This window comes from Myodes glareolus, chromosome 9 (assembly GCF_982192425.1).
Source record: "Myodes glareolus chromosome 9, mMyoGla1.1, whole genome shotgun sequence".
NCBI lineage: Eukaryota > Metazoa > Chordata > Mammalia > Rodentia > Cricetidae > Myodes > Myodes glareolus.
Genome location: NC_142034.1, coordinates 83315893 through 83322982, shown reverse-complemented (window position 1 = coordinate 83322982; position 7090 = coordinate 83315893).

The following is a 7090-nucleotide window of genomic DNA, read 5'->3' as shown; positions in this document are numbered from 1 at the left end:
TGAGGAAAATGCCTGACACAATTTTCTACTTTCTATAGCTCCCTGCACATAATAGGTAATCAATAAATGCTTTTCAAAGCAGTGAGATACGTAAAACAATATAAAATGAAAGACACAATATACTATTCCTTCATCTTTGTGTGAAATGAGATCTTACAAGGTTGTCTGCAGTTCAGATCATAAATTGTCCTCCATCCTTGATGTCATTTGTGTCTGTTGTACTCTCATCAACATTTACTGGGAGAAATATGATGCTTTAAATGTGATGTGTTTTTCTTTCCCTTAGTTCAGCCTCTACATTACTTTTTAAGTTAGAATGCTTAAGTAGGTGATAGTGCCCTTGACTTTGTTTTATTTGGTTTGGCAAATGTTGTTTGGCCAGCAGGGAGGCCTATAAGTAGTTCATTTGGAGTCTATTAACAACGAGAGTTTTCTATTTACTAAGTATCTCCTTAAAGTCATCTGTACAGAATTTGAGGCTTCCTTCTGGATCGTTCTTAGAAAAACTATCAACCTAAACTGCTTCCAGATGATTTTTAATTATTTTTGTGCTTTACTGTATTGATAGAGTGCCTTCAAAATTTAAATTTACCCCTCCTTTTATGCCTGTAAATTTTTTGTCCATTAAAAAATAGGATCGAAGTGTTTAAGAAAGTATATTCACTTGATCTTTAAACCTAAGTATGCTTTTTCTTATTTATATATTTTTCTGTCCTTGCATTGTTGTCTAAGTTTATAATGGATAAGAACCAAAGTTTTTAAAAAAGAATCATCTATAAGTTAATACAGTAACTTCCACCATTGCTTATTGATGTAGGTGATTCTTCTGTCTATGTGTTACATTCATTGGTTAAATAAAGAGACTTCCTTGGCCTTTGGTAGGACAGCAGCTTCGATAGGTGGAGTAGACAGAACAGAATGCTGGGAGAAAGAAGCAGAGTCAGGTAGACGTCATGATTCCCGTTCCCAAGACGAATGCTGGCTAGACTCATGCCGGTAAGCCACGATCTCGTGGTGGCATACAGATTATTAGATATGGGTTAGTCAAGATGTGAGAGTTAGCCAATAAGAGGCTAGAACTAATGGGCTAGGCAGTGTTTAAATGAATACAGTTTCCATGTAATTATTTTGGATGTAAACTAACCAGGGAGCCGGGCGGCAAGAATGCAGCCTACTGCTCCTTACACAGCTTATGGTATTCTAATTTATTTAGGTAACAGAAATAATTACAGAACCTAGTCCCTTATGTCTTTTATTTAGCTCCATATCAATCATTTTATTTACATGTTGCAGTTTCCTATCCATTGAAAGCATTATTTGTAAACATAAACAAAATAACTGTATTTCTCTTATCAAATCCATCCCATAGCTTTTCCTTTCCCTTAACATCCTTGCTATAAAATAAGAGCGTTGGTAATCTGTTCCTTGTTCTCTCTTTGTCACACCTCTGGCCTCATCTGGTGTGGGAGAATTGTCTGTATTCTGTCAATCATATTTTAATAAAACGCTGATTGGCCAGGCAGGCAGTATAGGAGGGAAAGCCAGACAGGAAGTAGGGGTGGAGCAAAGAGACTGGGAGTATTCTGGGACACAGGAAGCTCCCTCCGCAGTTCTGCCCAAACCACCGGAGAGGAAAGATGTAAGCTGCCCCACTGGAAAAGGTACTGAGCCATGTGCTAACGTAGATAAGGATAATGGGGTAACATAAGTTATAAGAGCTAATAAGTAGCCTGACCTAATGGGTCAATCAGTTTATAATCTTATGGAGTCCTGTGTGTGATTTTCTTTGGGGCCTGCCTGCTGTGGGGTACTGGGCGGGACAGATACCCCAACAAGCCAGCCCTCATGTTACACTTATCTCCTGCCACTCTACTGTTTTCTCAGCCATGCTCCATCCTTTGCCTGTTTGAGATCATCTTGACTCAGAGACTTTACCTTACTTCACTTAGTGATGACCTTCCCAATGTCACCTCTCCTAGTCCTAACTGAAATGTCATCCTCTAGCAATTCAGATCTTATTCTATTTTATTTTCCTTTCAGTTAAATTTTATGTTTTAATATACAGTGTATTTGTTTTCAGCTCCTTTTACTAACTCATTGAAAATGTGATGGCTCAAAATTACTTTAAAAAGGGAAAGTTGGCTCATCAGTTAAGAGCATTCATTGTTCTTCCAGAGGATCCAAGTTTGGTTCAGGACCTGAATTGACTGCAACATGAGTTCTATAGTTTCTGATGCCCTCTTTTGGCTTCTCAACATTTATACACACACACACACACACACACGAAAAAACATACAATAATAATAAAAATGTGAAGCCAGTGATTTCAGCCTCTCTTATTCATGTCAACACCCCTAGACTCTATAACAGTAACTAATATGTGATGGTTATACAGTAAGGTATGAGTAAATAAGTACATAATTCAAAACCATCTTGTAATTTCTGATCTTTTGACTAGTGGAGACATAATTTAATACACACCATTTTATTTTCGCTATCCAACTTCTGAGTATATTTTAGGAATGTGTTATAGAAATAATAGAAATTTCCTGTAGTTTCCCCATAAGTAATTCATCTGCAATGTGTTGTTTGGTAAAGCAGACAAGGCTCTGTGTGGAATTGACTTGGCAACCTCCTAAGTGCTCCTTTTCTTTTGTTTTGTCTTGCATTGTTGGATGCATAATGCACTGAAGTTATCTTCCCTGAATGTGCTTTTTAATTGAAATGTGTCCATAATCTTCTCAGCTCTGAACCATCAAATTATGTTGCAGTTTGTTGATCAAGATTGATTTTGAATGTGTGGCATACATTCTCAACAAAAAGGAGTCTTGTCTGCTGTTTATAATATAATGGCTAATGCACTGGAAACAGATTGTGCGGACATTACGTTTCTGTCTACACATCTCATGCTCAACAACCCGAAACATAAATATTTGCTTTCATGATTACTTTTTGCTGAAAAGGTGCAAACAACCACGACTCACTCTTTTCAAAAATCCCATTTCTTTTCTTCATTTTTCATTTTTTAAATCAGAGCTTTGGCATGAAAAATACTGAATCCTTTCCATGCATATTTTGGGAGAGTAGCTGGGCTGCATGCTCCAGAATGAGAGCTAGGGCATCATAAACTGGCAAACAGGAGTAGGACATTATTTTGGAAAATGATTCTATGTCTACCTTGTTAATACGGAGTGTGATTTAAGCTGACTGATTTGCTTTCTGCTTTCTACCTACAGGAAGTCTCAGTGGATGGGAGAGCCTGCATATGTGATTTCAGTTCTACGGCTTCCAGCAATCCAGATATATACACAGAGATAAAATAAAATTCCCACCAGGTTGCAACATTTACATATTCACTATTTAAATATCTGTTTTAAGAGGCAGAAAACATATTGTTACTGATGGGTTGGTGGCAGCTTATAGCCTGTTTGGTCTTCTAGATGTAATAAGGATGCCACCATTCTTTTACCAGAGGTCTGGAATCTCACAGTACTACTGTGTATAGGTTTGAGAGAGATGTAAGGCAGAACAGGCAACTGGGTCCAGTGTTTCTATATTTCTGAATATAAGCTTAGGTTTTCTGATTTTTGTTGGAATAACATCATATTTCCAATATCTTTTTGCTGTTAAAATTTCATGAACCACAACGATCTCTGATTCTGTTTTTCCCTCAGTCTTACCAGGCTAAAAAGAGAAAATAAAGTGATCAAGGGAAACAGAAATAGAAAATTTATGTAAAAAGTTTCATATTATGATAAAGATAAAAATTAATTGATGATTATTATTTTGATAATGGTTTGATGAGATGATTTAAAAATTGCCAGCACAACTGATAAACCCCTTAAAATTTGTAAAAGAAAGCTACAGGGACTGGAGAGATGGCTCAGCAGTTAAGAGCATTGCCTGCTCTTCCAAAGGTCCTGAGTTCAAGTCGCAGCAACCACATGGTGGCTCACAACCACCTGTGATGAGTCCTGGTGCCCTCTTCAGGCATGCATGTAGACAGAATATTGTATACATAATAAATGAATAAAATATTTTTTTAAAAGAAAGCTACAGAAAGATTGTATTTTAAAAAGGACTGAGAGGTAGCACAGACATATTTGTGATGAGTGGTTTATTTCTTTCTCACAACAGCCTCCGAGGTGGATGTTCATCCTCATTTCCTGCGTGAGCAGACTACATGCAGAGATTGCCGGCTGGGGACCAAATCTAAGCACTGATATTCCAGTTCACTCATTGCTAATTATTGGTCTAAATTGCTTTATATTCTGGTGGTGTAGTTTGAGAGATAATCCCATTGCATCTTTTGTAAAAAATCCTTCTAAATCTCCCAGTATAGCTTTAAAACTGCTTTTCGGTTGAAATGTTGAAGGAAAATTCCAAATGAATGTCAGCTGCATTTCAAAGAGTGTTCAAAGTTCATAGAAGTATTTTGTGGGTAGTCACCTACAACAAATGGGGGAGGGGAATTCAGTATTTGATAGAATGAGATAGTTGTTAAGTTGAAATCCCAGCCTGTAGCTGTAGTTGGAAAACTACATTCTCTCTTTGTAAAAATATGGCCACAAGTGTTCAGGGATATTACTAACCAATAGAAATTTTAATAAAATGATTTTTCAGAATTGGAATTCACCTCCTACTGGTGACTTTTTCTGTGCTAAAGAATAGATTTGATGAAAATAAAAATAATTACATAATAAAGGATGTGAGCATAAGCTAGAAGGACATTTCCCTAAAAACCACATCTTTTTCTTCACCTTTTGAGTTCGTTGTTTCAACGCTCAGTTTATAACTTTATCCAACTGCCTACTTCCTTTCACACTTCTGTGAGCCCTAAATAAGATGTGCAAATATTATTTAACAATTTGAGGGTAAATTTCACATCTAAAATTGATAATCTCTCAGCATAACCAATAAATTGATTCACGGAAAGTATTTTGATTTAAACCACACAGGCTCTAATATTCATCCAATATAATATTAATTTAAGATAAAAGTAATCTTCCCAATCTCATCAATTCAGGGCATTCAGTAATAGAATTAAAAGTGTTTTAGGAATGCAATCAACAACTCTTAGAAATTTTCAGATGTGTTTTTTGTTTTGTTTTTTTTTAAGGATTTATGTTTATTTTAAAACCATGTGCATTTGTGTGTGTGTGTGTGTGTGTGTGCGTGTGTGTGTGTGTGTATGTGTGTATGTGTACATGAACGCAGGCACTCACAGAGGTTAGAAGAGGGCATCAGAGCTGCTGGAGCTGGACACACAAAGACCTGTGGGCTTCCCAATGTGCTGTGAATGCTGGGATACAAACTGATCTTCTGGAAGAGAAGAAAGTGCTCCTAACTGTTGAGCCATTCCTGTGGTGTTGAAGGAAAAGACTCAGGACAGTAAGAACGTGTGAAGTTAGGTAGTAAAACACATTCATTACTTTATGATAGATTGGAAAATAGCAAATGAGACTTGACTAGACAGTTATGAAATAATGGGAAATATTTTCAAGACAGTTTTTGAAAAAGCTCTCTAGCATAAAGAAGGTAACCATGTTGAAGCTTTATATTTCCTTTATTTGAAATATTGGGAAGAATTGATTCATAGTGGGTTAGCACATAGTTGTTTAAAGGGACGAAAGATTATTTTATGTATATTAGCAAAATATGTTAATTCAGAACAAGTGTTCTGGGGTAAAGAAAAAGGAATTTTTGTGAGCATCTGATGAGATCTGAAGCACAGAATGAAATTAGTTGGGTTTTCTCAGCACTGAATGGCTGGGTGCAGAGGCTCAGATGCAGACTGGTTTGAAAATTCTTCACAGGCTCAATAAAGCAATAAACTAGGATGAAGACATTCACTTTTATTCACTTATAATGAACCATAGTAGACTTTGCTAACTTATTAAATTATACAAATGTAATCCATTTAAAGTCTTCTGGCCAGAGCTACTTTTTGTGAAACTTAGGCCATGACACATTAAATTGCAGAAGTTTTTTTTCTATTTTATTTTGCAGTCACGGAGGAATTATACATCTGGCTTCCTTTGAGTAGAATATAGATTTCTTTAAAAGGCAAGTAAATAGTCTTCTAATTTCCAGACAGTATACAGAGATAAGTCATCTGTGCGGTGCTAATTAGGAATTCACTCAAGTCGTAAGTCTAAAGTTTTCAACGGATTATAATGGGTCACAGAGGGCAGAAAAGCTAATAATTTTAAATGTCACATTGCAGAAGAATATTAATGTAAGCTCAGTACTCTATGATCAGATCAATAGGATACTGACTGTATTCAAAACCTGTCTAAAAAAGAAGGAATTCAGCATCACAATGTTTAGCTAATTTCATTGAACATTCTGGTCTATGTTTTAGTTTGTAGGACTTGGTAGCGCATAACATCTGGATTCAGTCAGGGTGTTGGCTACTTGCTACATTTTTTCAAAATAATAGGTTCAAATACATATATTCCAATAATCAGATATTAATATTGCAATATTTTGTCATTGAATGAAAATTCATAGCCCTAAATACTCATTTGTAAGTAAGGCTATTTGATATTTAAAATTAATGTTTCCACAAGAATTAAAATTTTAAATAAGAAATCTTTATTTTTTTATTTTCACTCTGAAGCTACTAGAATAAAATGTAGGGAAAACAAATCAAGACATTTAATGGTAAGAATGCCAAAGAATCAAAGAAAAGCTAAGAAATCACAAGCTAAAAAGCATATGTCGAACAAAGGAAAGAATTAAGTGACGAATGAAGAGACAATTTTAAAGGAAGGGAGTAATTACATTTTAACCATTTGTCTGACCTGAGTGTTAATACCTAGACCATGTACAAACCCAAAGTACTTAACATCAGAAAAACAAATCACCACTTAAACAATGGGCAGTTATCTGAATGGGCATGTCTTAAAATTAGTAACACCAAAGGCTAAAAAGAAAAGTCTGAAAGTAATGCTTGATATAATATCCATTACTAGAATGTGTATTGAAACTGCAGTATCACTGCCTTGTGTTTGTAATGGGTATAATTCAGAAAACCTTCCAAGTAACTGATGGAGCTTAAAAATAGAGACCAAAGACTTGTACATGT